Consider the following 16,165-nt stretch of genomic DNA (forward strand, 5'->3'; position numbering starts at 1 on the left):
CAAAAGCACGATGGTTCATTTCTTGCTTGGTTTTTTTTATCTTACCTGAACTTTGAAAGGCTCAATTTCTCTTTTTAGTATTTCCTTTCCACTAAGAGCCTAATTATTCTTTACTTAACAAATGAATGAAGAATCCTTTAAGTGTTGCGGTTTCTGTATTTAGATGCTAACAGGAAGGTGGATGTATAATTATCTTCCTTACAGTCTTTTTTTTTTTTTTTTTTAATAGGAGAAACAGATCGTGTGGTGGCTTTTCTTTCTTTTTTTTAAATTTTCCTCTGCCAGGTCGAGCTTATCTGCTGGTGCAGTAGGCAGGCAGTGTCAAACACACGAAAATATCTGTTAAAGGTGCTCTGAAACTTGGTTTTGGAGCGTGATATAGAGGTTTTCCTTAGCTTCTGTGATTGAGAACTGGAGGAAGTAGAGGATGAACTTGATGGTGTCCAAGCTTTCTGGTGGAAAGCAGTTGTGTGAATTGTGGAAGTTTAACTTCTGTTGCAGGTTTGTTACCAACTCCGCGACTGTTAATGCAAGAAGAAGTTTATTAATGTTGTCACTAATCAAATGAATATTCTAGAGTGCTGCATGCAATTTTTGAGATGTTACGTGTTAGCTACTAAGTAACTTTTTTTAAACCAGAAATTCAGAGTGACTTGAGCCAGCCAATTCAACTTACATTGCGATGAGCAGCTTGCCATGGTAACGTTTGCCTTCAGGACTGTTAGGTTACTCAGTGGTAGAACCAGGCATTTCATTTGTAAAAACTCAGCAAGTGGTAACTAACATTTTGGAGGTAAGTGTCAGATAAATGAATGCAGCATTGGTTTTTATATTTTTATTTTCATATTGATTGTGAAAACCATAGTTGAATTGATGTATTGAGACCAAAGGCTTTGCAGTGAATTAAAATAAAAAGAACCATTACTTCCAAAGAAATGTGAGCATCATAAATCCAGGTGTTCATTTTTTTGTACTTAAATCAGGTCAGGTTCCACCCAAGATGATTCAGGCAAATGTAATTGTTCTTTCAGGGCTTGCCAGGTCTCACCTAATTATAGAAAAAGGAGCTAACAGTACATCAGGGCTGGCTCTAAACTTCTCAGCTATTGTCTTGTTTCAGATTTAATTCTCTTTTCTTCACATAAAATATACGCTTCTACTGGCACTATCGCCGCGCCTCTTGAAAGTAGGGTAAAATACTGAGACTTTGGGTTTGCTGCCCTTCGTATTCGTTCCTTGGATACAAGAAGAACCCAAGGAACTGTGTAACAGCTCATTTAGAGGTGCTGTATGCTTCTGAACACTGCCGTCTAAATAAATGTAAATAAATGTTTAGAGAAACTATTCTGTGGCATTAGAAGGGAGTAGTGATGACTATCGATGCGCTTCATTAAGTTGGATTTCAACCGCGTGAATGAAATACCTACTGAATGTCCCTTGTGTGTGTGTGGGTGGGGTTCTTCTTATTCAGCCTCAACCATGCCTCAAATTCTCAGATCTTCAACAGCTTTATGACTTTAGAACAATCCTGTTTCTCTTCCTGGAAGGAAAAAAAAACTTACGTACATTTTTTGCCAGCTGCCGCTATCTTGTGGTATAGTATTTTAGCAACATGTTGCTACTCTGTATAGGATTTTAATGTTAGAAGATCTTGAATTTTTTTTTTCTAGCCTGTCTAGCTACAGATTTGGCTGTGCGCTGTGTATTGCAATGCAGGAAGCTCGTCAAGCTCCTAAAGAGCCATGCTGTATGTTGTTGACCCGAGCAGCTTATGCTCCTGCTGCTGTAGCAAGAAATGAAACTTGTAGATAGGGTCCAGTGATGGAAAAATGTCAAATGCAATTCCCAAGGATTTTACCAGCTTTTTTTGCTGGTAGCTCAAAGAGGGGAAATTTGGGTTGGATATAAGGAAAAAGTCTTTTACAGTGAGGGTGGTGAGGCACAGGAACAGGTTGCCCAGAGATGTGGTTGATGCCCCGTTCCTGGAAACTTTCTGGGTGAGGCTGGATGAAGCCCTGGGCAACCTGATCTAGCTGTGCGTGTTCCCGTTCATTGCAGGGGAGTTGGACTAGATGACCTTTAAAGGTCCCTTCCAACTCTAAGGATTCTATGATTTTATTGGACTTAACCCTGTAAAACGAAAACACCTCCCTGCCCCCCTTAGAACTCCAGGCAATTTGTTGTAGGGGTGTCAAAAGGAAGGCTGTAGATAGCAGAAGTACCAGTATCTAAATATAAATGCAACATATGCATAATAATTAATAATTCCCAAACCAAAGCCTTTTAAACTATTTTTAGGCCAGAGTGAAGATTAAAGGGTGTTTTAAATAGATGTCAAACAACCATTACTTCTGCAAATTCATTATTCTTTAAGATAACAATTAACACGTATATAATGGGACTGAAACAAGTTCACCACTCGTAAGATCCAAGCTAATTAGAGTTGTGCTAAAAGTGCGTGAGCTTGTTTGAAATTGCCTCAAGCAGCAGGGAATGATCGAGGATTGCAGTTACACTGATACTATAAAAAAGAAAGCCATCTGAAGCAGTCAAGGCAAACTCCTGTTTCCTGGGGGGGAAAAAAAAAAAAGAAGAAAAATGATTAACTTGAAAGATGCCAGCTTGTTTTATTTTCACCCATTTGTACATTAAAGAAGAGGTGTTTGAATGGATTGTAGACAAGCTCATGGACGTCTAACAAAAACTTTGTAGAGTTGGTTTGTGTTTTTTTCATCCCTAAACATAATGTTTTAAGGTAAACTCAATCATATGAAATTCAGCATGTATTAGTGGTGTAAAACTTCATAGTTTCTTCCAAAAATATCTTCTTTTTTACATCCCTCTTAGCTTTTTCTTGGCTTGCTCTGAATTTCTGCAGCGCTGGCACTGAGCTGTGCTGTTGGATGGTGGTGGCTGCTTTCCAGGTATTTATCCATCAGTAATGGTGGGTGATCATTCATGTACCTATATCTCTTTGACTTTTTTTTCAGCCATAATCACAGCAAGTAGTTCAAATTAAAATTTCAGTTTGAATCTGTTCATTGCAAGGGAGTTGGACTAGGTGGCCTTCAGAGGTCCCTTTCAACTCTAAGGATTCTATGATGCTGTGCTTCTATAATCTGTCCTATTAAGCACTGTACTCAAATGCTGAGGATTCATCAGTCTGGGTGTATCTGCCCTCATATAGTGGCTTTCCATAGTATCTGAAGGCTTATCCATCACACCTGTGCTTAAAACTTGTTAAGTAGTAGTAACATCAGTTACATGGTGTCCACGAGTTCAGAAAAATCAGTAGTTTTTCTCTGGACTGCTTCATTTATTGCATAAACAGTGAACGTGGTGCTTGGTGGTTCTTGGAGGATGAGTAATTGTTCCTTTCCCAGAGACATGTAACTATTTGGACCTAAAGAAATAAGATAATCAACATCAGTATTTTCTATGTACAGTATCATATATGGCAAACACAAGGCTGTGTTTCTGCTCTAGTATAGCTCTTTTGCCTGGGTATCTACTTTAGCCAATATCACATCTACCTGTGAGGTAAAATTCTGGCTTGAGTAGCACAGCAGGCCTTGAATTCTTATGCTGCTCGCTTTTGATATATTAAAAATAAGTTGATTTTAGTATCGATTGACTTGAGCCGGGTAGGTTCCTTGCTGCCTCCCTACCTGTCCAAGGTCTGTCTATGGCTTACGCTCCAAAATTGATGTTCTTGTGTGTTTTGAAAGATACTCGCCTAAGTATCTCTTGGGCAGGAAAGGGAAAAGAGTAAAGAGCAAGGAAAGAAGTTATGTCCAGTCAGCTAGGGGTCTGCTAAAGTGTCTTCAATTCTCTATATCCCCACGGTCAGCCAAAGAGAATTTTACTACTTCAGTTTCTACTTTCACCCAATGGAAATGATCCTCTTGGTTTCACGAAGGAGAGCACTGGGCTGAGGAACTCGATTGCGTGATGCTGTGAAGAGAATTTCCCGAGCGGTCATATTTCTGTAGTCACAGTCAAGATGTGCTGAACTGAGTTCTCTCTTCTGATACTTCGTCAATCTTACAGAAATGTTGCCAAGTTCAGAACATAAATAAACAAAACATTAAAAATAAGATCAAGCTATGGGGCCTGGGTTGTACGGGCTGTCCCTGACGGTTGTGTCGGGGACCCGGCCCAGCAGTTCTGTGCTGCTTCACTAAATGCTGCTGCTCAAATGAAAGCTTTATTTGGGGATGTGTAGTTCACCTTTGGTGTTTTCTTTGTTTATATTCTGCGTGAGTACTTTGGCTGAAGTAAAGTAGAACACTTCTAATGTAGTACTAATCCATTTAAGCTGGTAGACCACATACAGCCTACGTGTAATTTTTTTTTTTTTAACAAATAAATATATCTGCACTTCAGTCAAGCATTACGGTTTGACAGATTTTCTTTCTGCATATTGACTTCAATTATTTTCGTGCCAAGTCTTCCCTTAAACTTCACAATAGATACATTTCTTCATCTGGGCCTGCATCTGTTTCTTATCTTTTATGTCAAGCTTACAGACTGCGTGTATTGAAATATAGATTGTTTTCTGTACTATAGCATTGAACATGCTTTTAAAAATGTATCTGAGTCGGTACAGGGTGGAAAAGACTGTAAGTGAACAAATGAAAGCTTGAAAACAAAACATAAAAAACAGGTTTTATATGTATTGTTTGTATGCAGGCCTTGTGCATCTGATGCAACATTTAAGACCACCTCCGCCTCCAACTTCCTAAACACCGTATGGGAGATAAAATTAAATACTTTATTTGTAAAATGATTACTGAATGAAACGCTGTTTTAAAGAAAGTTTATTGCAATAGAAGGTGGATCAAATCTTTATTTGTCTAGGTCACCACAGCTTTTCCTATGTTCCTGACTTCTGTTACCCAAGTATTCGGGCTAAATTCCCCTGACGTAATACAATGCAGAAGCCATCTTCTGAGCGTATTTGAGCTGAACAGAAAAATGATTTGCTCTAATTCACTGTACGGAGTTCTCTCGTGTTGCACGAATTGCAGTAGCTGAGGAATCGGGTCTCAACGCTGAAATGCTTAAATGGATTTTTCAAGTCTTTAATAATTTCTCGATGTTCTACAGTGTAGTAATGAGTGAGACTGGCATTAAGCAGACTGATTTTGAACTGGAAAGGGAAGCAGAAATGGATGCGCAAAGCAATGGCTGGGTGCACGTTCCTGCAGAGGAGCATTAACTGGTCCTGCGTGGCTCATACTCTTAAACTGTTTCTACAGTTAGACTTCTAATGAGAAGCGGGTGGGAAAATGCTGCCTGGACCTTAGGGAAACTCTTACTTAATGCGTCTCACCAATAACTTGAGCTATCTTGATTCAGTAAGGCAAAGGGCTGCGTATCCAGGCCCGGGAGCGGCCCCGGTCCTGACCTCCCTTCCAGCTCACAGGCACTGCTCAGTGACGGAGACCTGGGGAAAGAGTGGTCGTTGGAGAAGTGTTAGTTATAAAAAAATAATGAAGTAATACTTCAGTGTGTAGATTTTTAGACACTGTTGACAATATAATTATAAACAGAATAACTTGGAGCTATTGTTGGCCGACATCTCGGATTAATCCACCGTTTCATGCCCTAAACTCAGTGATATTTTGCATCCATCTTATGATTCGAAGCGTCCAGGTCTCATTTTTTCCACAGGACTTGATGAAAACTTCATAGAACAAGAAAGATAATGTAACACAAAGGAAAAGATTGCTATGAAATATTTGTCTGAATTAAGTCTGTAATTGATCTCCTCAGATGTCATGTCTTGAGAAGCCGGCCAAATTTTATTTTGCATTTATTGCTAAATGACTGATTACCAGATAGATGGAACACAGCAAGCGCCATATGTTTTGTTTACCTAAAGGCTCATAAATTCCCTGTCTATTGGGTCTCTCTAACATGATATGTTAGCAGATTCCTTCCAGGAAAACAAAAAACAGCTACAAAGTCATCAGGTTGAAGTATTATCCGTTCAGATGCTTTTTCAACCCAATTCATTCTTTGGCTGTAAATACAAGCCAGATGCAGTACTGAGTTCTGATTAATTGTTTGTCAGAATGCGTGTAGCTCACTGAGCGTGGAGGGATTGTTGGCACCTCGGGTCGCTAATGAACTATACCCCACAGTCTACACAAAGTCTGCGTGTGTATAAACAAGCGCTCGAGAAGAGCATATGTTCTGATAAACTGCATTGCCTAATAATTAGCAGTGTGAGTCACAGGGACATCAGGTCAAGCGTCGATAGAAGGATGCGAACTTGTAAAGCTGTATTTCCTTTAAGTTAGGGGAGGAGGCTGAGGCTGTTGCCATGCTTCTGCCTAGAGCAGGCCCTGGAAAATAATGAACGAATTCTTTGCGTAACTACATCACTGCGGCCTTCTAAGGCAAACACATAACTCTTCAGGTAGATAAGTTGAAGCATATATTGCCTCGAGACCGTATGTCAGATCACTAATGGGGGACGATGAATCACTTGCTCTGGCAATCCTTGTTTGGACCAGCAATCCACGCTGCTTAGTGTACTTCTTCTGGATGTAACGCACACATGATTTCTCTCTCTACTGAAGTTGGCCCTCCTGTCTCATCTTGTTGACCAGTCCAGTTACAAACAGAAGGCGAGCCCGCTTTGTGCCCTTCTGGGAGCCCGTACCGTTCCACTTCTGTGTCTTCCTCAGAAACCCTCCCGCGGAGCCGACGGCAGCTGCACGAGAGCTTTGCACCCTGTGGAAACGAGCAAACGATCCAAACAGGCAGATGATAGCTCCTCTAATTTCTTTAATTTTTGAAGTGTGAAGTGTTATCACCTTCCAGATGAGACAATATGAAGACTTTTCTCCTTATGCCAACTGAAAACTAGATGAAACATAAACTTTTAGGGTAGTGTAGGGTAAACATGTAGATGGTACAAAAGAAATTAAGAGTAAATTAAGTTGGTTTGTGGATGCGTGTGTATATATATAATGTATTCATTTACACTGTAGGAATTTGTTTTCATTGCTATCTTAAAATTTCTAGTGCAGCTACTCATTATAAATTGTTACCATGGCATATATACGCGCTTATAAAATATTGCGTGGTCAAGAAACAAGAGAAAGAGAGAAAAGATGAAGCGGAATACAGAAATTTCAAGCACTGATAATGATCATAGGGAAAGAGGTATCGCAGCTGTGAGGAAAGAAGACTTGGTAGAACGCAGGTGGCATTACAGGGATTGTGAGATGCAGGTGAGAGGAAGTCTACTCAAATAGATATGCGAGTACTCCAAGAATGTTGGTTTTTTACTGATAAATCCTCACACGTAACCCAAACTAAAGCTTCACCGTGCCATTTGGATACCAAAAACACGCTCTGTTTTATTTGTCTGAAAGCTGGGGGAGCATTCGAATATTGCTGCTTTTCTTTTTGGTCGTAGAGAGAGTAGTTATGTCGCTTGAAAACGTGTTCCCCACTGCACCCCTCCATGTGCTCTTATGGTAAAGTGAGGTTTCTGGAAGGCTGGGAGATTTGAATTTCCCGTGAAAGTAGACAAAGATGGCTTCCTCCACGGCTCAGTGAAGCTTTTTGCACATCACCTCCGTTTACTCTTAGCTGTGTTGGAGAGGTGAATGAGGTGAGTACCTGCTCCTCTCTTTTAGAGATAATGTTGCACCAGTAGCTTCCTGCTGGGTCAAGAAGAGCGTGGGTTGTTTTTGTGTCTGCGTGTACGTGCACGCCCAGATAAATAGCAGGGTTGGATCCCTGCTTTCAAATAAAACAGGCAACATTAGGCCCTTCACAAGTCTGATTCCGTTCTTGCTAAGCTCAGTGGGAGGTTTGCCTGTGGGAGAAACAGAACCTTCACATTAACTTTGATTTCATTCAAGCTCATTTTTGGAAAAACAGCTGATCCGCCAGAATATTGTGAATGCCACATCTGTGAGTGCTAGCGGCTGTTGCTACCCTGTATGATTACCATGAAACCGCTTTGAAAAATCTGAGCAGTAAAGAGCATGAGCCCTAGATTCCTCTCCCTGGAATCCATCCAGCTTTCGTGAGCGCATGCAGAACAAGAGACTAATTGCAGCCGTTCCTGACATCCTGAGCATCTCCCGTTGCTGATACAATGTGAAGGGGAACGGTTTGGACTGCGTCCGCTGAAGTCAGGAGTTCAACTGAACTCCTTGCCTGTAACGGTTTGCTGCAGCAGTCGGGGGGAAGGGGGAAATGAGGCTTCTAGGAAAACTGGTGAAAATCAGCAGGAGCTCTGCTTAGACTTTGGATCGGTATCCTGTAGAGCAGCCTCCTGCCACCGGCGCGCGGCAGTGCAGACATCTCCACATTGCTGCTGCCAGGATTCACGGTCTCCTGGCGTGTGGGAGTGTTCAGAAAGAAGCTGGAGGCGGTTGTCCAAAACTTACTCGTGGAGATGAATAAGGCTGTAGTCAAGCAGTGTGACAGAATCATTAAGGTTGGAAAAGACCACTAAGATCACCTAGTCCAACCATCAATTCGTGCCCACCGAGCTGCGTCCCTCGGTGCCGCGTCTCCCCAGTTCTTGACCCTCTCTAGGGATGGTGAGTCCACCGCTTTGCTGGGCAGCCTATCCATCTCTTTCTGAGAAGAAATTTTTACTAACGAGTGCCTTTGCCCCTCGTTCCAGTTCTTCACTCTATTGCGCCATGTCTGCTGGAGGAGTAGGGAGGCAGTAGGTCTGGGAGGGCTGCGGGCTCCGGGCAATGGCGGAGGAAGGAGGAGGTTGAGTGCAGTTCCCATCAGACATCTGATGCAGATGTTCCAAAAAATCCACCGAAAGAAACTTTTTTTTTTTTTCCCCCCAGTGATTATATAAGAAGTGCAAGTTAAGTGATGTGAATCCTCCTCGGGGTGTTAGTCATAGCGCAGGCACTGTCTTGAAACATCTCCAGTTTGACACATCTGTACTTCGAAAAGGAATCGTTTGGCTGCGGTGGGTCTTGTGAGTGCGGCTCGTAGAGATGTAAATCTTCACTGGCTCTTTTCCTCTTGTGAAGCATTTTGCAGTCCTGCATTATGTATTCCTCCTAATTGTTCAGTATTGGAAAACTTGGTCAGCAGGGAGTTGCTTTTATCTCTCTGAAATGACAAATGCAAACTTAATTGAAAGGGAAACGATTTCTTCAGATTTATAGTATAAGTCTAAGAATCTGCATGAGTAACTTTAATTAAATTCATTTTCCTGCCGAGCTTCTCATTGTTTCAGTTACTCGACTCTCTACACATGTTGCCCCTCCTCGCTTTTCAGTTTGCTTGCATGATGTTATTTAAATGCTTGTCAGCTGCCTTAGAGAAGCAGGTATTATTTCAGATGCGGTGCGGGAGGAGAGGAGGAGGAAAAAAAAAAAAGAGAGAGATCACGGCCTTCACAATTTTTGTTCTTTGTGCGAGCAAATATAAGTCAGCACCCACCCACTTGATTTGAGTGGCAGATGAAAACAAAGATAATTGAAGAAAATAACAGGACAGTTATCTTTGGCCTTTGGTTGTGTAAACAGGAGACGGCACGATAGTGATAAGAATACTTTGAATATCATTAAGTAGGTAATTAAAATGCCTGAGAGGATTGTTCAGCTATTAAGTCCTCCTATTAGCTTCATATATCTGTGGAGTAGCAAGGCCAAAACGAGTAGAGAGGAAAATTCTTTTGCCTACTGATATGTTTTAGCTGCGGAGAGAAAGACGAGCGGCAGAGATAGCATTGAGTTTTCTATCAGGGCTGCGGAGTATTTTGATGCAGCAGGAAAAAAAAGAAAGATGGCTTAGAAATAATGTAGAATGGCAATGTGTTGTGGAAAGGAGATGCGAGTCGTCTAGCTATGACTTTTTACTGCAATAGAAAATAGTCAAACACAAAGAGAGAATTGTTTTATCAAAGAAGCAGCGTGATCCCTATGGAGATTAAAAAAGGAATCGTGATCTCTGATCTATTGGAGATTAAGAGGCAGATGGATGAGACTCGAGTGAAGAGGAAAAGCAGTTTTGTTCTTCAGTTTTGTTCTTGCACAAAGAGTGTGCCTGGTTCTTTCATTTCAGCCAGCATCGACTTCTTTTTCATCCAGAAAAAATGCAGGAATGATGGAAATTGAAGTTCTTAACGTGTTTTGCTTTCTCCTTGCTGACCCGCTCTTAACCAGCTTGCAAGGAAAATACGATAACTACATCTCTAAAAAAAAAAAAAACCAAGAGACTGCTGCACAAAGAGATGGAAACCTTACCTGAAATCACCGAAGGGAAGAGAAATGATTTCCTGAGCTGCCCGCTGAGCAGGGCGGCGGGTCTGGGGGTGTTGTTTCGGTGAAAACAACCAAAAGAAGAGCGGTAGTGCTGCGTTTGAGCAGGAAGGGCGCTTGCACTCTGACCTTCTCTTCTCAGCCCTTACCGTTTCCTTCATTGTTTGCTATTATTTTTTAAAATGTTTAAAACTGTCTGTTGGAAATGAGGAAAGGAAACTTTTTGTAGGCAGGTAAATGCCTCTAACGTATCTGATCGGTCTGGTATGAAATGCTGAGAGACACCAACAATAAAACACCAGGTAGGGGCGATTAGAAGACCAGAAATCTTAGCTGAATACTCATTAAGTTTCTGAATAAGTCAAAGGACAGTTATCGCTGTGTTAATATGCAGACTATTTGTTTAAGGAAGGACAAAGACATCAAACTGTGAAGATAAGCTCTGAATTATCATGAAGGCCATTTCACACGAGAAACCGGTATTTTAATTCAAAAGGAAATATTCATGAGCCATCTTAGTTTATGATTTGAATATAATATGCTGAAACCTGTTAATAAGAGATGAGTGGGATTTCTTTTTCTGCCGTCGCAACAGGTGGCCGTGTAATACAGTCTTAACGAAGTAGTCTTTCAATAATAACATCATGAATTTTAAGAGGAATTTCAAATGCTCATCGGGCATATAGCAATAAGGTCTTACCTTGCGTGGGAAGAAATTAGAGACACTTCCAAAGGCCGATGAAGTCTGGGAGGCAGCTGACTTAGAACGACTTTGTTCAGTGGGTTACTTGGACGATATTGAACGAAGCTGCACGGGTCATGCAGTTTCAGACTATGGGTGTTTGCACCTCAATCAACGAGAAGGAAATGAATATTGATAGAATGGGAGGAAGTTGATTAATGTTACAGAGCTAGTAGGGAAATTCTGTGTTTATAGGTGGGGTGGGAACAATACCAAAACGGAATATTAACTTGTGAAACTGCTTGAATTGGGAGAGCTCATTGAATGCTTTTATTTAACCTTTCTCATGCAAAGATAAAATGTAAGAGTAAACACGAGCATAAACTCGGTTTGGATGAGAAAGGGGCATTCTAATTCAAATGTGCATAAATATTTATAAGCAGTTTGGCCCGATATATGACTTTCTGACCGTGTTTTATTCCAGTGAGGTTCTTCTAAATTTGTGACTGGGGTAAGAATCTTGGTTTTCAATTCCTGGTGCATCTCGCTTCATTTAATTAGGTGATTAATCCACAGAGTAAGGCCACGTTTGTCCTTGCTGCCGTGCCCACTGAACTCGTAGCACAGAGCCACTCGGCTACATTTTCAAAGTAACGACACATTCAGATTCAGCGCATCAGATGGTCACGGTTTGGGTAAGGTCTTTTTAAGTGAGATATCGAGCTTGGAGAAATGTAGAGGAAAGAAAATGTCCAAATCATTTTTAGTGCTTTTTGCCAAATCTCTGCTTGGAAGAGAAAACTTGACTTCAAAAGTGAGATTTATGTTCACCCTCGTCTTTAAAAGAAGGCTCGAGCCTCTCAGTGATAGCTCAGATTGTGCCTCGTTATACTAACAGGGCAATTCTGCTGCATCTGACGTACAATGAGTTACTTGGCATGGGAAGTAATGAGCTTTTTTAAAATTTCATTTTGCGTTTACAACATACAGCAGTGCTGTTGGAGAAGATTAGCGAGTAATGGTAAGCTGCAGTAGAAGCCGTGGATTGTTGGGAGAAGGAATATTGAGTTTTGAAGTGGCTGAATTTCTTTGGAGCTGACTAAGGAGTGATCAGAGTGTTGCACCTAAGCACTGAAGAGGAAAGGTTAGCGAAGTCACAGAGCAAATTGAGTTTGGTCTTACAAAGGGCAGGAGAAGCATCTGCTGCCTTGGTCTCTCCAGCGTGGGCTTTAACCGACACCCACCGACCTCAACTGGGAACTTTTGAGACTTCTTCAGGTTGCGCCTGAAGCGGTTCTTGTCCAAGGTGGACTTGCTTGGAAACCATTAGCTGCCACTTCGGACCGGACAAATTCTGAGTTGTACATCACACGTTGAATCTACATAGGTCACAGTTAATGTTTTCCTAGCAGTGACAGCGTTGTATCAGCTGTGACGCAGCGTGTCACCTTTGCCGGTGCAGATGTTCCCGAGCACGGCATGCAGGCTCTTGGTCATTGCTGGTCAAAATTCAAGGCTCACGGTAGTGACTACGTTGGATAATAGCATTTTGTAGCTGAGAATTTTCTCAGTTGAATAGTGTTATCATACTCTTTGTATTCACTGTGTTTTCCAAGGAAGGAGACATTGCTTTTGGAGCAACCTATGTATTTTATTAATTTTGCAATAAGGTGGTTTTTTTTGTTTGTTTTTTAGCATAAGAGGGGATACAAAATAATACACGTTCTTCAGTATGTCCTCTATTTATACCCAAAGAGCGTAAAAATGGAAAGGAATAAAAAGTGGTATAAGTGGATATGCGGTTGCAAATGAGATGAAGACTGCGAGTACGCATAGGTTTCTCTTCCTCCTGCTGCGACTGCTCTCTCTGACACAAATGGATGAGATGACCTTCCCCTTGCGGAAGAAAGACAAAGTGTGTAAAGAGATGTGTATAATTTATAAGGTGTTCTCCATAGATAAGAATAAATATCCTATATAAATCACGTCCCTGCAGAAGTCAGGCACCATTTTGGACGCCGCGAAGCACAGACTGTCAGTGTAGTATGTTTTCAGCAGTGTGTCGCACGAAAAATCTATCTGCCACAAAATGAAGATATCACCATCTAGTTTTTGTAGAAAAATAATTTATTTTATTTTTAATACTCTCTGGCTGAGAGCTTGGCTGGGATAGGTCCGGCTTGTCTGGAACTTAGGGGCTGTAAGCGGTACCGCAGGAAGGGCGCGGTGACTGAGATGGGATTATAGTAAAATGGTAATCATTTTTAAAGCTCAAAAAAAAACAGAGGGGGAGAGGATGGTAATACAGCGCGTGGGACGCGGTGAGTTTTCCATATCTCGAAATATGTCGGTGTGCTCTAATGGCTGCTTGGTGCTCCTTGCTGTAGTTTGTTTTGGTACAGTTCCAATGTTTTGCATTTCCTCTCCGCGCCCCGCATACTGGGAGGAAACCAGCCTGCTGTGGGGAGGGGAGGCACTGAAGCAGGGGTGGTGAAAGCCACAGTCGCAGCGCCATTGTTAAGCGAGTTCCTCATTTGACTCATGAGCGTGGTTCTCATTCTTAAAGAGCAGAGACCTCCTTCCACTTGCTGTTGCTCCTGTAGCATTTGTGTGTAACGCAGGTGCTAAGTTTTGAGTCTCAGAAGGCACCTGTTGAAAATCAGAGAATGGTTTGGGTCGGAAGGGACCTCAGTGGTCATCTGGTTCCAAGCTCCTGCTGGGGGCAGGTTTGCCAGCCACTAGAGCGAGCCAAATTCTCCAAGTCGGGCAGCTGCAGATGTGGAACACGTGTTTGCGCATTCAACTAATTTAACGATTGTTTCTTTTAAAAATACGAGTTCAAATGTGACTTGGAGCAATTAAACTACTTCCAGAGCACACAATGCCTATTATTACTAGCGAAGCTTCAGTCTCCCGAGCTTTAATTAGAAAGACCCCGGTGCAGGTTGTCACAAGAATGCCAAAGTAGCCGTAACGAGCGCGGCTGCCATTTGTCATCGCCGCAATTTCTCCGAACGGCGAGCAGGAGCGGAGCGCAAAATTACAGCTAACCGAGCAACGAGGAACGGCAAGATGATTCACAAGTACTGTCCCCGTACTTGGAGATTAATTGAGTGAAAGATACTCTCCGCGCAGCCCGAGTTAATGAGTATAACCAATCATTCCGGTGAAACTCATAACGCACGTGTCCCGATTGCTTCCTAAGGATGAAGGAAGTCTGGGACAGCTTTTGTTATGCCTCGGCTTGTTACCAGCTGCTAGTAGGAGTCAGGGGACTGAAAGACAAGGTAGCTTACACGCAGGCAAGGAATTTGGCATTTTGTAATTATGAACAGTGTTACTTAAGCAAATAACACTGATGGCATCTAACTGTCATTCTGTCAGGCGTTCCTAGACCATGCAGGTAACTCAAGAGTAGGAAGTTTTCTTTCTTATTCCGGTGATGAAATGGATAAAAACTACAACTGACGTTAGCGTTCTCCCTCGGATAAGGCAAAAAAGTATAGTCAACCTCTTCAAGCGTCTCGAAAGTCTGCTGCTGCTTCCCAGTTGTGTTTAAAAGTATAACTAGAGCGGCAATTCTTTTAAGGTCTGGTTGTTAAGCTTGTTCTCTACTTATTTTTCTTTGGTAAGGGAGCAAGGCGCCTGAGCCAGGGAGAGGAGACTGCTGTCCCAGTGTCACAGGGTGTTCGAGCCAGGGACAGAACGAAGATGGAAAAATCCTATAGGATAGCAGCTACAAAATGTTACGGCGGTCACAACACTGGTACGTCCTAAATACAGGAGTGTAGCTTCCTGCCCTCCCCTTGCAAGCAAAAAGGAACTGGTGCACATCCTGGTGTTGGCTTCGGTCCTCTCTGTCCTTGGAGTTAGAGCACTTAGGAAGGGAGCCCCTGAGCCTGCAGGCAGGTGGGCGGCCCTGAAGGGTTCTTCTCTATGTATTGCGGCATCCACGATAGGGGAGGAGGCTCTATTGATCTAAAGCTGTTCTAAGAGCACCCATCGGTACCTTTGACGCACATTAAAAGGGTTTGGTATTTTTAAGAACAGCTCTCTAGAACAACGTTCACGAGGACTTTGGCATTAAGTGTCAGCAGTGGGCAGGGCTCGGACCACCTGAAGTCCAGGACTACATCTGGAGCCAAATGTGAGGCGTTGCTTTTTCAAAAAACTTTCTTTTTCCCCCCACTCTATTTTCCCTTCCAGATCTCAGATTTTCTTCCCCCGGAGTAGGAAGTAGCGTCCTTCCCTCAGATGAAGGGGGAAGGCTCCTTTTAGAATTTAGGGCACCGGATCATCACAGAAGTGAGAGGAAAAGCCATGTTCACAGCGCTGAGGAGTAAAAGGAAGTACAAAACACACACAGCTATCATTTCACAATATTGGTTCCGTGCCACAGATGAAATTTACAGTAATTAGAAATCATCTGGAGGCTGCTCGGCAGATTGAGTCTTCAGCTGGAAGTGCTTTGTGACAGGTGGCTTACCACAAAGCAACATCACAATTACCTAACACACGGGCTGATTTGTGTAAACTCTCATTACTGCTCACGTTATTTAATAAACTACGTGCATACTCTCACCTCCCCACAGAACGCCGTTCTCCTTTTGATCGCTGTGTTGACAGTATGTAAGTTAAGTAAGTACGTGAAGTATGTAAAGAAAGTTTGAGGTTTGGAGATTTGAAAACTTGAGGACTGGAGGCTTGAAAGTCTGGAAGTTAGTAATTAAGTTGGAAGGTTTGAGGTCTGAAGGTTAGAAAGTGAGTTTCCGGGGTTGGAAGTAAGTTTGGTTGACGGTAGACTTGAAAGTTTGAGGGTTTGAAGATAGAAAGATTGTAAATAAGTTTGGAGACTGGAGGGTCGAGATAAATTTGAGGACTGAGTGTGAAAGTGAGGTTTGAAAATTAGAAGTTTCAATAGATGAAAGCTAGAGAATGGAAAGTAAGTCTGTAAGCTTGAATGCAAGTTTGAGGCGTGTGAGATGAGAAAAGCATGTGAGTGAAGTGTGAGAGCGAACAAAGTACTCACACAAAACTCAAGTACACACACTTAGATTTGTAAAACAACTATTACTTTATAACAAAAATAGACACGATAAGTAGGAAGGGGAAGGAGGAGGGTGCCTTGTGCCTTGTGCCTTGTGCCTTGTGCCTTGTGCCTTGTGCCTTGTGCCTTGTGCCTTGTGCCTTGTGCCTTGTGCCTTGTGCCTTGTGC

General features: G+C 42.2%; 1 long non-coding RNA gene across 1 annotated transcript in view; it reads left to right on the forward strand.

The window, feature by feature from the left end:
• LOC110398236 overlaps positions 1–16,165 on the forward strand; it is a 109,761-nt gene that overhangs the window by 11,409 nt on the left and 82,187 nt on the right. The gene's annotated exons all lie outside the window — the stretch shown is intronic.

The sequence above is a fragment of the Numida meleagris genome, chromosome 4 (assembly GCF_002078875.1).
Source record: "Numida meleagris isolate 19003 breed g44 Domestic line chromosome 4, NumMel1.0, whole genome shotgun sequence".
Lineage (NCBI taxonomy): Eukaryota > Metazoa > Chordata > Aves > Galliformes > Numididae > Numida > Numida meleagris.